This window comes from Mytilus californianus, unplaced genomic scaffold, assembly GCF_021869535.1.
Source record: "Mytilus californianus isolate M0D057914Y unplaced genomic scaffold, xbMytCali1.0.p SCAF_11, whole genome shotgun sequence".
Taxonomy (NCBI): Eukaryota; Metazoa; Mollusca; class Bivalvia; order Mytilida; family Mytilidae; genus Mytilus; species Mytilus californianus.
The window spans coordinates 20,133,822-20,150,119 of NW_026262593.1; positions in this window are offsets into that span (position 1 = coordinate 20,133,822).

Consider the following 16,298-nt stretch of genomic DNA (forward strand, 5'->3'; position numbering starts at 1 on the left):
ACTCATCTATTACCAGTTGGTCATACTAAAAGATTTTCCTATTGGTCATGATACCAGAGCAAAGGTGGACATGGCTTCTGATATGCACCATACCACGGATACCTTAGAACTTCACAAGTCAGGCAACAAATGGTCGGGTACCCTCTATGTTATAAATTCTAACTCAATAACTAGTGTGAAAAAGATTATCCACGTGGCACTAGAAGTAGAGTTACTATTGTGATGACCTCTTCTGTGTTTCATACCACGGATACCATAATTCTTTTTTTTATTTGTAGATTAAATTGATGTTTTTAACAATACAAGATAGGTAAACATGCTTTCATTAACTGTTAACACTCTAATATCGTAACTTTGTATTTTTGTACTTTTGATATTCTTAACGAGCTAAGTTACGACCCCTTTCGAAGTTTCTGTTCATTTTATTATATTTTGTGATCTAACACCACTGTCCAACGCTGACAAACATTTTAAACTCCACCACATTCAAGTACTAGTATGTGACTTATCCAAACGTTGTCGTTGTTTCTGTCTACCATAATTGATTTTCGTTCATTATTGGATTGTAAATCTGGCTTTTGGTTTGCTCTGTTTAAAAGTTTGTCATTCAGGTGGATGATAGAGCTTACTTTACGGTATGGGTTTTGCTCATTGTTGAAGGCCGCATGATAACCTGAAGTTTGTCGCATCTTTGTTCTTTGGTCTTTCTGAGCAGTTGTCTCATTAGCAATCATACAACACCTTTTTATTTGCATAAACTATCAACTTGAATGTCCGTACTGTTAATTTAATTCATAGAATAAGAATTCAATTTTTATCTAAATATAGATATTTATATATAAATCACATCTTTATGGTAAAACAAATAGAAAATAGCATCCACATTGTTAATTTATGTCGATTCCACACTCTTTTCACTGTTTTCTTTTTACAGTTACTTTTTTTTAAATTAAATTGGTCTTTGTTAATTTTGTACAATCGAAAACTATATTTCGACTAGTAGATGTTACAGCTTGTTTTACGTGTCACTGTTGCTGGTTCCCTCACTTCCTTCACTGGCTTCCATTTCCATACTAAACATGAGAAAAATTCTATAAAATTAGTTCAGCTTTGCTTTATAAAAAGAATGGTCATCGCTGATACAATTGTTTGGGGTTATGAATTGACAAATCTAACTTGATTAAAATCAATATCATTCTTAAATGTTGTATCCTTGGTATCATAAAAACGTTTGATGTTTGGATTGACAGCAAATTTGTTATCTTTGTCGACGTGTATTTCAACAGAATCATTGATATAAGAATTTACTAATTGCAAATCCTTCTCGCCAGTTCGCTCCTCTAATCATACATGTGTAAGCGCAAGATTTTATACAGTGGCTTTACAAAGCAATTGAATACAACTTGGATTATAATGTAACTTCCTATTGTGTTCTTAATTTCAAATTAAATGTGCTTGATGCAATCAACATGGTGACCACATCAAGTGGACACGAGACTGGCTTACTAGATAGTAAGAAACATAGCAGAATTTAAGTCTTCAATTGTTTTCAACCTCGTACTTTATTTAGCCGTTTTTTTTTTATATTCGAGCGTCACTGATGAGTTTTATGCAGATGAAACTCGTGCCTGGTAAACATTTTATACCCGGTATCTATGGTGAGTTTATATATATATAAGTAAATACGGTAGTTTGTGGCTCCTAACTTACAAGAAAACCTATGTTTTTTTAACACAATCGTGTATCCATTTAAACATTTCTAGTCTGCCTTTTTAGCTCACCGGGGCCCGAAGGGCCCCATGTGAGCTTATGCCATCACTTGGCGTCCGTCGTCGTCCGTCGTCTGTCGTCGTCTGTCGTCGTTAACTATTTCAAAAATCTTCTCCTCTGAAACTAGGGAGCCAAATACCTTCAAACTTTAACTAAATGTTCCTTAGGGTATCTAGTTTATAAATTTTATCCGAAGTTTTGATCCATCGACAAACATGGCCGCCATGGCTAAAAATAGAACATAGGGGTCAAATGCAGTTTTTGGCTTATATCTCAAAAACTAAAGCTTTCAGAGCAAATCTGACATGGGGGTAAAATTGTTCAATTGGTCAAGATCTATCAGCTCTGAAATTTTCAGACGAATCGAACAACCCATTGTTGGGTTACTGCCACCGAATTGGTAGTTTTGACAAAATTTTGCAGTTTTTTGTTATTATTTTGAATATTATTATAGATATATATAAACTGTAAGCAGCAATAATGTTCAACAAAGTAAGATCTACAAAAAAGTTAATTTGACCAAAATTGTCAATTGACCCCTTGAGGAGTTATTGCCCTTTAAAGACAATTTTACACAATTTGTTCATCAAGTTTGCTAACATTTAAAAATCTTCTCCTCTGAAACTACTGGGCCAATTACCTTCAAACTTTAACTGAATGTTCCTTAGGGTATTTTGTTTATAAAGTATATCCGAAGTTTGTATTTATCGACAAACATGGCTGCCATGGCTAAAAACAGAACATAAGGGTCAAATGCAGTTTTTGGCTTATATCTCAAAAACTTAATCTTTTAGAGCAAATGTGACGGGGTAAAATTGTTAAATTGGTCAAGATCTATCGGCCCTGAAATTTTCAGACGAATCGAACAACCCATTGTTGGGTTGCTGCCACCGAATTGGTAGTTTTAACAAAATTTTGCAGTTTTTTGTTATTATTTTGAATATTATTATAGATATATATAAACTGTACGCAGCAATAATGTTCAGCAAAGTAAGATCTACAAAAAAGTTAATTTGACCAAAATTGTCAATTGACCCCTTGAGGAGTTATTGCCCTTTAAAGACAATTTTACACAATTTGTTCATCAAGTTTGCTAACATTTAAAAATCTTCTCCTCTGAAACACAGGTGAGCGATTCAGGCTCTTGAGAGCCTTTTGTTCAGAAATACTTGTTTGTATGTTAAGCAATCAATCAATCAATTAAATAATGTTTTCAAAATATATCTCAATGCCTCAATATGGATAAAATCCAGTATTTCCATTAGTTTTCACGACGACGCTTAAACTTTTCAGTGACCACACTTTTCTGGGTTTAAAAAAACCCCGATCTGAAACGGACTCTAGCGAAGTTGATTGAATAAAAAATAAACTGAACAAGTTGAAAAAAAACCCTATCGTTATAATTCTGCTATTATTGAATAACGGTTATCACGACAAATTATCAATGTTCAATTCATTGTGCGATTACCAATCTCCTTTTCTGACATACGATGGGATCTACCGGACATTTGCATTTTCATATGCATTTGAAATTGGCAAGGGGGGGATCGGTGTCCTTAATTTCTGTATTCTTTAAATTGTTGAGGCATTTTTCTTTATCTTTAAAAATAACGCTTTAAATAATGATTTTACTATCAACATCTTCTGTAATAAGATAATTTCTTATTTCTGTAGATAGTTAATTTATGTAATCAGCATTGTATTTTTTTTTTAATTTTTCACCGATATTCTTTCTTATACTTTTGAAACGAATTATTCTCTATTCTTTATATTTTTGGCCCATTTCAAAAGTTTCTCTATTCATTATTTGGTTTGGCATTTATACACTACTCTGTAAATCCCATCCAGACCCACATATAAAATATAATGGTTAACGGGAGATAATAGAATTAAAACCATATGCACATTACAAACTTTATGGCACCTTTCCTGACGACTCTAATACAAACACTGAAAAAATCAAAGGAATGAATGTCTTAGTGGAAGCAGCCATAATTTACCCTTTCCCATTTTTGTCGGGCACATGAGTTCACATATAGTATTCTTTAGATTCTTTTTTTAATTTGATTGAACATGTATTGCTCTGTTATCATCAAATTTTTACTTGATACAAACTTCGGTATTTGACACACTACCAACATTTTGTGTGAAATAATTAACTTTACTTGTAGATATGTACGATTTTCTTGAACTTTGTTGCTTTATATCACATTATCAAGTACACCGAAAGCAATGGTCTCATAAGAAATAAAATAACTTCATAACTGACCACAGTTCCAACAAAATACTGAAAATTATTAGATGCTTATTCTATTTAAAATTACCTGTTTGTTAATAACGTGCCTCTAATATTGCAATTAGCTGAATTGTAATAACAGCTGACTGATTCCTGAATACCAATTTTTTCTCCAGAAAGCGGAAGAAGTAGAATCTGGATGTTTCTAGGATCATGTGGTTCAGTTGACTGAAACACGTACATCTGTGCACGAGCATAACACATAAGTTCTGTATATCTTGATCCACTAGGAATTATTTGAGACGGATATCCTGAAGATTCTTCTTGAACTGCTGCTGAATTGCAAAATAAACAAATTTACATTTGAAATTTTTGCAATATAACAATTTTGAAAAAATAAGGGTTATTTCGTCATATTATTCAGCTTATGCATTTAAGTTCTATGGAATCTAATGGTGGACCGTGACAGTATTTGATATATAATTGAAATAGGAATAGCTTGTGAAAGACCATTGGTATTCGGATTACTGATGTTGCAACGTCTGAATAGGAAATTGATGCAGTTAGTCGGGACAAATTATTATATGTTATCAATTACTCCTATGAATAATAGGAAATGTCGGGTAAATATCAAGAAAGTAACGAAACAACGCAGTAAAACCAAAGGAATTTTTATTGGGAAAGCCTATTCCCGTCTTGCAACGACAAAAGTTTCTTTGATATATCTCACTCATTACAAGATTCATTTTGCTTTATATTCAATATCGGCTTGTTTACTTCAGAGAAGATTTCACGAAACCTGACAGTCTGGTTACTGTACGCGCTTTTTGTTTCAACATTTAGTCAAGATATGTTTCAGAGGGCTGGTGTTGAGCGCGTTTAACTATTAAACACAGTCAATTTGTATTCCCGATTAATGAAAGTTGGTGTAGTTTGCTGTACTGTGAATATTGTTTGTGGTTCATATTATACGTTTTATATATACCTCTGCTGTTGGACTATCAGTCCCCGAGGGTATTACCAGATCAGTAGACAATGATTTTATAAAAATCCTTTCTAAAATTGTCCGTTTATAAATTTGAGAAATTATAAGGAAACTTAGGTTTCAAGCCCCTCAGGCAAGTTGCCCTAAGTTGGATTTGGCTAAGGGAGTTGTGAACTTTTTGGTCATATAGCTCTTCAACTGTACAAGTTCTTATATATCCTTGGCTTTCAAATATTCGGCTTTGAGCGTTCCTGATGACGGTAAATCCAGAAAAGCGCTTCGGACGAGTGGAACTTATAACGTGTTGTTTTCATTTTTTATATATCACATCTTTCACTTTTAAAGACAATAAGGTGATATTAACCAGGATCACACGTTAGACTACATACACCAATGTCATGAACATCACTTTCTCCACACTACTGAATACATGTTTCAAGACGCTGCACCGATTTGGTTTGCATTACGCTTGATAATTATCATTGTTATTATTCCGCTCATCATCAGCGCCGTGATTGGCAAATACAAATATTTGTTGTTATGTTTATTGTTGATTTGCTTGCGATTTGATTTTATCTCAAGCTAAGACCTTGGCGCAGGACATTTTATCAAAAAAATAATACTACTAGGGGACATATTAGCCCAGATATTATAGCCATTTTAGCGCCGAATTCCCATTTTAGCGGAAACTTACCTGGTTGAATGAAACTCGCCATACTGAAACTGTGAACAGTAATTTATGATGGGTTAATGTTTTTATAAAAGTTGGTTGCATTTACAATTTAGCAAATCAAGAAATAAATGTAGTTGAAACAATCAAAGGAAATAAAAGCGCGACATGTAATGGCTAACGTCAGCCAGCCATTTATGTTTTCTGGATCAAATTTCAAACAACAACATATATCGATGAATCGGTTCTTCAATCTTTTCAATATGAAGAGAAACAACAGTTCCTATCGGAATATTATGAACAATCTTGTACAAAGGGTATATCAAGAGACAATCACGTACGTACATAAATTGACAATTAAACATTTGAGTTATGTTCTTATACATTAAGTGCTGTTTTTTTATTGACAAGATATTTCTATATTGTGCTGTCTTGATACTATTAAAATCTATTATTCTACAATGAATAAATTACTTTCGCAAAAATGAGGATTGAAAATTTCACTTTTCGCTAAAATGGGTAAAAAATCTGGCGCTAACATAGGAAAAAATCTGGTGCTAACACGGGTAAACATCAGGCACTAAAATGGGCTATACTTTAGAGCTATAAAGTCAGATTTGTTCCCTCTAAAATGTCCTGTCAATGCATTAAAATGTCCTCCGCCGAGCTTAAGTCTTGATAAATTATTAACACTTTGTATTAAAGCAGGTAAAAATAGGTCCCCTTGCCAAAAAGCAAATTTGAATTTAGTGATTGAGAACATTATTTTTTTTTCTAAGAAAAAAGAGTAAAAAATACATAGAAACTGAAAAACAATTCAAAATATTAATCAAAATATAAAATAGATAATGATTAATCAATCCTATGAATCAATGAAAATTATAAAAAAAAACACTTGCCATTCATTACAATTTTTTTTTAGGTCCTAACCTTAATCGGTTTCAACGAATTATAGAATGAGGTATATACCATAGCATACATATATACGTGTCTACTATCTTGAAAATTTAAATGATGAACTTCATGTACATGTATAATAGTAAGGCCGTGTTCACATCGCGCTAAACTCGGTGTGGTGTAAGTGTACTCTACACGTTCCCATTGATTTAAATCAATGTTTACATGTAGTTTAAAATAGGTTTTGACTGCATGCAGCCGATAGTTAATTTATGTCTTGTGTGGGTTAAGTGGTCATAAAATTAGATATTGAAAGCGTGGATTTTATTGTGAAAATTTAAGGAAGTTACATATATTGAGAATGATTATAATATTATTAATTAAGTTGTTTACCCATTTATATGATAAAAACTCATAAATTGCTCAGTTAAAACACGGTCGAGAGTACGGCTCATTTATTTAGCGCGACAATTATTTTCACTTTTTGTACACAACTGTTTCTTGCAAAGTCCTGCATTTTGTAGGACAAAATATTAATTTTCATCATGTCTTGGACAATATTATTTTTACAGTTAGTACCAGTTCATATATATAAGAAGATGTGGTATGAGTGCCAATGAGACAACTCTCCATCCAAGTCAAAATGTATAAAAGTAAACCTTTATAGGTCAAAGTACGGTCTTCAACACGGAGCCTTGGCTCACACCGAACAGTAAGCTATAAAGGGCCCCAAAAATTACTAGTGTAAAAACATTCAAACGGGAAAACCAACGGTCTAATCTATATAAAAAACGATAAACGAGAAACACTTATGAACCACAGACTGCATTTCCAAAATCACCCCATGTGTAACTGGGGAATATGAATATGGTCACTTAGGTCTTAGTTCAGAGAGAGTGCCACGCTCTCTGCACGATAAGAACCTTTGCAACAACTCCGGCTTTGAGGGTCCGTAGGTGGCCTGTTGCAAGGCAGAAGTTTTGTGCCAAAGACCATTGGTATTCGGAATACTGATGTTGCAACGTCTGAATAGGAAATTGATGTAGTTATTCGGGATAAATTATTATATGTTATAAGTTCTATGAATAATAGGAAATGCAAAGTAACTATCAAGAAAGTAACGAAACAACACAGTAAAACCAAAGAAATAGCTATAGGGAAAGCCTATTCTGTCTTGCAAAGACAAAAGTTTTTTGATATATCTCACTCATTACAAGAATCATTTTGCTTTATAATTCAATACTTAAGAGATAACTGTTATCTCTATTCTAATGCAAAACAAGTACATAATTCAATTTCAATCATTATGTCAGTGTAAAATTCTCATTAAAGAAAATTCCGCGAAAAGATGTTATCTTCTTTGGCTCCTAAACTAGGTGACGTCATAGGTATGCTCCGGCGTCAAACGTAAACACCGGGCGTTTTCTGGCTTCTTGGCAGCTTCAGAATGTAATTAAATTTGATAAAAAGAAGATTTCTACAGGTCCAACATGTGAGTTTTTTGCTTATTATTGTAAAAATTGCATGTCAATACATTCCGCAATTCAAAATAACGGCTGCTTTAGTCACAGACCGAGTGTATCATCAGATCAATAGTCAGTACTTCGGTACTGACATGATTTACAACAATCCTTACTAAAATTTTCAGTTTACATATTTGGAAATTATAAAGAAACTAAGGTTTCAACTTTCTCAAGCAAAACTAACCTGAGATGGATTTTGCTGAGGGAGTTTTTTGTCGTAAAACTCTTCAGCTGTTTAAGTTCTTATACACCCTTGGCTTTCAAATATTCGGCTATGAGCTTTCCTGATGGAGATAAATCCAGAAAAGCGCTTCGCAAGAGTGAAATTGATAACGTGTTTTTTTTCATTTTTTATATATTACATCTTTCAATTTTAAAGACAATAATGTGATATTGACAAGGATCACACGTTACACTCCATACAACAATGTCATGAACATCATTTAATCAACATTTAATACATGTTTCAAGAGTCTACACCGATTTGGTTTGCATAACGCTTGATAATTATCATTGTTATTATTCCGCTTATCATCAGAGCCGTGATTGGCAAATTCAAATATATGTTGTTGTTGTGTTTATTGTAGTTTTATTTGCGCTTTGGTTTTTCTCTAAAGCTTAGACCCTGGTGCAGGACATTTTAGCGAAAAATTTAAAACTACTAGGGGACATACTAGCGCAGACATTAGAGCCCATTTTAGAGCCGAATGAATTCATTACCAGTAAATTCGATAACCCATTTTAGCGAAAACTTACCTCAATGAATTAAGATCACCAGTCTATGTTTTTTTCAAAGTCAATTGTATTTAAAATTTAGTTAATCATGAAATAAATGTAGTTGAAACAAACAGAGAAAATTAAAGCACGACCTGTTATAGCTAACTTCAGCCAGCCATTTTCGTTTCCTGGATTAAATTACAAACATAAACATATATTAAGCAGTATCGATGAATCTGCTCTTCAATCTATCCAAGATCAAGAGAAGCAACCTTTCCTATTGCAATTGTATGAACAATCTTGTACATAGATTATAACAAGAGCCCATTACGTACCTGCACTGACACATTAATTGACAATGTAACATCTGAGTTAAGTTTTTAGATTTAAATTAATGTTTTTTATTCAAAAGATATTTATATATTTTGCTATTTTGATACTATTAAAACATTATTATACTACAATGAACAAATTACTTTCGCTAAAATAGGTAAACAATCTTTCGCTAAGATGGGTAAAAAATCTGGCGCTTAATGGGCTACAATTTGGCACTAAAACGTACGATTATATTCGCTAAAATGTCCTGTCAAGACCCTGATAAATTATTAACACTTTGTATTAAAGGAAGTCAAAACAAATCACCATGGAAAAAAGCACATTTGAATTTAGTAAGAACATTATTTTTTTTCTAAGAAAAAAAAAAAAGTAAAAAATACATACCACACTGGAAAAAGTTTAAGAATATTAATCAAAATATAGATAAATATTGAATAATCAATCCTATGAATCAATGAAAACAATAAAAAAAAAACACTTACCATTCATCACAAGTTTTATTTTATAGATCTAAATCTTTATCGGTTAAAACGAATTATGATAATGAGGTATATACCATAGCATGTACATTTATAAACGCGATTACATCCCTTGAAAAGTCATAAGTGATATATGTGAATGAAGTTAATATATCGTTTTAACTTTAGGGTTTTTCAAGTTTTATAAATAAAGTGTTTTTAATAACACGAATGAATGAATGTGCTGAATATCTTAAATAAACAAAAACTGTTTTGACTCTTGATTGGATGACCTGTGGTTATTTTTAAATAAAAAAAATCATGAAATTTAATTCATATCTAACTGTAAGTGTTGAACATATTAAATTTTCAATGTATTTACGAAGAACTCGTTACAAATTTGTCTTCATTACGTTACGCAATAGAGGTTTTTATTCAACTGCATTTAAGGTCTCTTTTTGGCTTTAATATAACGATGGCATTTCTAGTAACAGAAACTGTTATTTTTCTAGTTAATATATTTCTCATTAAATTAAGTATAAATCATCCTATGGAAATGCAATACAAATAATTGCGCTCTTGTAGCCATCAAGCTGAAAGCGCAATATCATAAATATTTGACTGAGAAATAGAAATTTAGAAAGGAATCGAATTTATGGACCTGAATAGCAACTCCATGTTAATGTTTAGTTTGAATAAACAAGCATCAGAAATAAATGCAGCATCCGTTTTATTGAGGTACAAACACTATATATATATATATATATATATATAAACATTGTTAGAAATTATTTCTTAGGTTTCGGAATTCTACAGTATTCCGCATATATAAATATGGTATAGCTTGCCAAAGACCATTGATATTCAGAATACTGATGTTGCAACGTCTGAATAGGAAATTGATGTAGTTATTCGGGATAAATAATAATATATGTTATAAGTTCTATGAATAATAGGAAATGCAAAGTAAATATCAAGTAAGTAACGAAACAACACAGTAAAACCAAAGAAATAGCTATAGGGAAAGCATATTCTGTCTTGCAAAGACAAAGGTTTCTTTGATATATCTCACTCGTTACAAAAATCATTTTGCTTGATAATTCAATACTGGCTGGTTTACGTCTGAGAAGATTTCACGAAATCTGATAGTCTTGTTACTTTTTACGCTATTTTTTGGAACATTTGGTCTAGATATGTTTTAGGGGGCGTGTGTTGCGCGCGTTTAACTTTAAAACACTGTCAATTTGTTTTCCCGATTAATGAAAGTTGGTGTTATCTGCTGTACTGTGAATTTTGTTTGTGGTTCATGTTATACGTTTTATATATACCTTTGCTGTTTGACTATCTGAGACCGAGTGCATCATTAGATCAATAGTCAGTAATTCGGTAATGGCATGATTTACAACAATCCTTAATAAAATTTTCTGTTTACATATTTAAAAATTTTAAAGAAACTAAGGTTTCAACTTCCTCAAGCAAAACTGACCTGAGTTGGATTTTGCTGATGGAGTTTTTGGTCAAAAAGCTTCTCAGCTGTTCAAGTTCTTATACATCCTTGGCTTTCAAATATTCGGCTATGAGCGTTCCTGATGAAATAAATCCAGAAAAGCGCTTCGCAAGAGTGAAATTGATAACGTGTTTTTTTTTCATTTTTTATATATTACATCTTTCAATTTTAAAGACAATAATGTGATATTTACAAGGATCATACGTTACACTCCATACAACAATGTCATGAACATCATTTTATCAACATTTAATGCATGTTTCAAGAATCTACACCGTTTTGGTTTGCATAACGCTTGATAATTATCATAATTGTTATTATTCCGCTCATCATCAGAGCCGTGATTGGCAAATTCAAATATATGTTGTTGTTGTGTTTATTGTAGTTTTGTTTGCGCTTTGGTTTTTCTCTTAAGCTTAGACCCTGGTGTAGGACATTTTAGCAAAAAATTTAAAACTACTAGAGGACATACTAGCGCAGACATTATAGCACATTTTAGAGCCGAATTAATCCGTTCACCTGTATATTCGATATCCTATTTTAGCGAAAACTTACCTAAATGAATGGAACTCACCAGTTTATGTTTTTTTCAAAGTCAGTTGTATTTAAAATTTAGTTAATCATGAAATAAATGTAGTCGAAACAAACAGAGAAAATAAAAGCGCGACCTGTATATATAATGGCTAACTTCAGCCAGCCATTTCCGTTTCCTGGATTGATTAAATTACAAACAAAAACATATATTAAGCAGTATCGATGAATCTGCTCTTCAATCTATCCAAGATCAAGAGAAGCAACCTTTCCTATTGCAATTGTATGAACAATCTTGTACAAAGATTATAACAAGAGCCCATTACGTACCTGCACTGACACATTAATTGACAATGTAACATCTGAGTTAAGTTTTTAGATTTAAATTAATGTTTTTTATTCAAAAGATATTTATATATTTTGCTATTTTGATACTATTAAAACATTATTATACTACAATGAACAAATTACTTTCGCTGAAATAGGTAAACAATCTTTCGCTAAGATGGGTAAAAAATCTGGCGCTTAATGGGCTACAATTTGGCACTAAAACGTCCGATTATATTCGCTAAAATGTCCTGTCAAGACCCTGATGAATTATTAACACTTTGTATTAAAGGAAGTCAAAACAAATCACCATGGAAAAAAGCACATTTGAATTTAGTAAGAACATTATTTTTTTTCTAAGAAAAAAAAAAAAAGTAAAAAATACATACCACACTGGAAAAAGTTTAAGAATATTAATCAAAATATAGATAAATATTGAATAATAAATCCTATGAATCAATGAAAACAATAAAAAAAAAACACTTACCATTCATCACAAGTTTTATTTTATAGATCTAAATCTTTATCGGTTAAAACGAATTATGATAATGAGGTATATACCATAACATGTACATTTATAAACGCGATTACATCCCTTAAAAAGTCATAAGTGATATATGTGAATGAAGTTAATATATCGTTTTAACTTTAGGGTTTTTAAGTTTTATAAATAAAGTGTTTTTAATAACACGAATGAATGAATGTGCTGAATATCTTAAATAAACAAAAACTGTTTTGTTTCTTGATTGGATGACCTGTGGTTATTTTTAAATAAAAAAAATCATGAAATTTAATTCATATCTAACTGTAAGTGTTGAACATATTTTCAATGTATTTACGAAGAACTCGTTACAAATTTGTCTTCATTACGTTACGCAATAGAGGTTTTTATTCAACTGCATTTAAGGTCAACTTTTGTCGTATGTTCATATACTCTTTTTGGCTTTAATATAACGATGGCATTTCTAGTAACAGAAACTGATATTTTTCTAGTTAATATATTTCTCATTAAATTAAGTATAAATCATCCTATGGAAATGCAATACAAATAATTGCGCTCTTGTAGCCATCAAGCTGAAAGCGCAATATCATAAATATTTGACTTAGAAATAGAAATTTAGAAAGGAATCGAATTTATGGACCTGAATAGCAACTCCATGTTAATGTTTAGTTTGAATAAACAAGCATCAGAAATAAATGCAGCATCTGTTTTATTGAGGTACAAACACTAAATATATATATATATATAAACATTGTTAGAAATTATTTCTTAGGTTTCGGAATTGTACAGTATTCCGCATATATAAATATGGTATAGCTTGCCAAAGACCATTGATATTCGGAATACTGATGTTGCAACGTCTGAATAGGAAATTGATGTAGTTACTCGGGATAAATAATAATATATGTTATAAGTTCTATGAATAATAGGAAATGCAAAGTAAATATCAAGTAAGTAACGAAACAACACAGTAAAACCAAAAAAATAGCTATAGGGAAAGCATATTCTGTCTTGCAAAGACAAAGGTTTCTTTGATATATCTCACTCGTTACAAAAATCATTTTGCTTGATAATTCAATACTGGCTGGTTTACGTCTGAGAAGATTTCACGAAATCTGATAGTCTTGTTACTTTTTACGCTATTTTTTGGAACATTTGGTCTAGATATGTTTTAGGGGGCGTGTGTTGCGCGCGTTTAACTTTAAAACACTGTCAATTTGTTTTCCCGATTAATGAAAGTTGGTGTTATCTGCTGTACTGTGAATTTTGTTTGTGGTTCATGTTATACGTTTTATATATACCTTTGCTGTTTGACTATCAGAGACCGAGTGTATCATTAGATCAGTAGTCATTAATTCGGTAATGGCATGATTTACAACAATCCTTAATAAAATTTTCTGTTTACATATTTTAAAATTTTAAAGAAACTAAGGTTTCAACTTCCTCAAGCAAAACTGGCCTGAGTTGGATTTTGCTGATGGAGTTTTTGGTCAAAAAGCTTCTCAGCTGTTCAAGTTCTTATACATCCTTGGCTTTCAAATATTCGGCTATGAGCGTTCCTGATGAAATAAATCCAGAAAAGCGCTTCGCAAGAGTGAAATTGATAACGTGTTTTTTTTTCATTTTTTATATATTACATCTTTCAATTTTAAAGACAATAATGTGATATTTACAAGGATCATACGCTACACTCCATACAACAATGTCATGAACATCATTTTATCAACATTTAATGCATGTTTCAAGAGTCTACACCGTTTTGGTTTGCATAACGCTTGATAATTATCATAATTGTTATTATTCCGCTCATCATCAGAGCCGTGATTGGCAAATTCAAATATATGTTGTTGTTGTGTTTATTGTAGTTTTGTTTGCGCTTTGGTTTTTCTCTTAAGCTTAGACCCTGGTGTAGGACATTTTAGCAAAAAATTTAAAACTACTAGGGGACATACTAGCGCAGACATTATAGCACATCTTAGAGCCGAATTAATCCGTTCACCTCTATATTCGATATCCTATTTTAGCGAAAACTTACCTAAATGAATGGAACTCACCAGTTTATGTTTTTTTCAAAGTCAGTCGTATTTAAAATTTAGTTAATCATGAAATAAATGTAGTTGAAACAAACAGAGAAAATTAAAGCGCGACCTGTAATGGCTAACTTCAGCCAGCCATTTCCGTTTCCTGGATTGATTAAATTACAAACAAAAACATATATTAAGCAGTATCGATGAATCTGCTCTTCAATCTTCCAAGACCAAGAGAAGCAACCTTTCCTATTACAATTTTATGAACAATCTTGTACATAGAGTATACCATAAGCCCATTACGAACGTGCATTGGTACATTGATTGACAATGTAACATCTGAGTTAAGTTTTTAGATTTAAATTATGTTTTTTTATTCACAAGATATTTCTATATTTTGCTTTTTTGATACTATTACCACCTTGTTATACTACAATGAATAAATTACTTTCGCTAAAATAGGTAAACAATCTTTCGCCAAGATGGATAAAAATCTGGCGCTAGCATGGGTAAACAATCTGCGCTTAATGGGCTACAATTTGGGACTAAAACGTCCGATTATTTTCGCTAAAATTTCCTGTCAAGACCCTGATAAATTATAAACACTTTGTAATTAAAGGAAGTCAAAACAGATCACCATGCAAAACAAGCACATTTGAATTTAGTAAGAACATTATTTTTTTTCTAAGAAAAAAAGAGTAAAAAATACATACTACACTGAAAAAAGTTTCAGAATATTAATCAAAATTTAGAATAGATATTGAATAATCAATCCTATGAATCAATGAAAACAATACAAAACACTTACCATTGATCACAAGTTTTTTTTTAGATCCAAATCTTTATCGGTTAAAACGAATTATAATAATGAGGTATATACCATAACATGTACATTTTTAACCGCGATTACGTCCATTGAAAAGTCATAAGTGACTAACTTTTGGGTTTTACAAGTTTTATAAATAAAGTGTATTATAACATTGAATGAGTAAATTTTGTACTAAAATCTTAAACTTAAATCTTTTGCGACTCTTGATTAGATGATGAAATTGAATTTTTTTTTATATATAAAAATCATGAAAATTAAACTCATATTTAACCGCAAAGATAGAACATATATACGTATTTATAAATAGGGCTTTACAAATTTGCCTTTCCCATTACGTTGAACAAATAGACGTTTTTATTCAACTGCAATTTAGGTCAACTTTTGCCGCATGATTATATACTTTTTGGCTGAAATATAACGCTGAAAGTTTTAGTAACAGAAACTGCTATCTATTTTTTTTCTATTTTATTTATTCCTCAATGAATAAAGTATGGATTACCCTATTGAAATGCAATACAAATAATTGTACTCTTGTAGCCATAAAATTGACAGTGCAATATCATAAATATTTGACTGAGATATAGAAAGTTACAAAGGAATCGAATATAAGAACTTGAACATAAGCAACTCCTTGTTGATTTATATTCTGAATAAACAAGCATGTAAATTAAACAAAGCGCCGCCTTTCTGGAGATAAAACACTACAACTTAAAAACATGTTTTAAGAACTAATTTTCCTATGGATTTCGGAATTCTGTTTGATCTCGTAATTCTACAATGCATTATGTGCTGAGAATTACTCCTAGATGATCATTGATTGAGTTCAAATCATACAAACAATATAGCATACAAGTATTACTTAGATAATTTGATAACAATTTTTTAGGCGAAAAATATCTGAAAAATAGCAGAGATAAAACACCATAATAATAGTTATTTCTGAATTTCCGGTTTCCAACTAGATAATTAAGCTATATCATAAG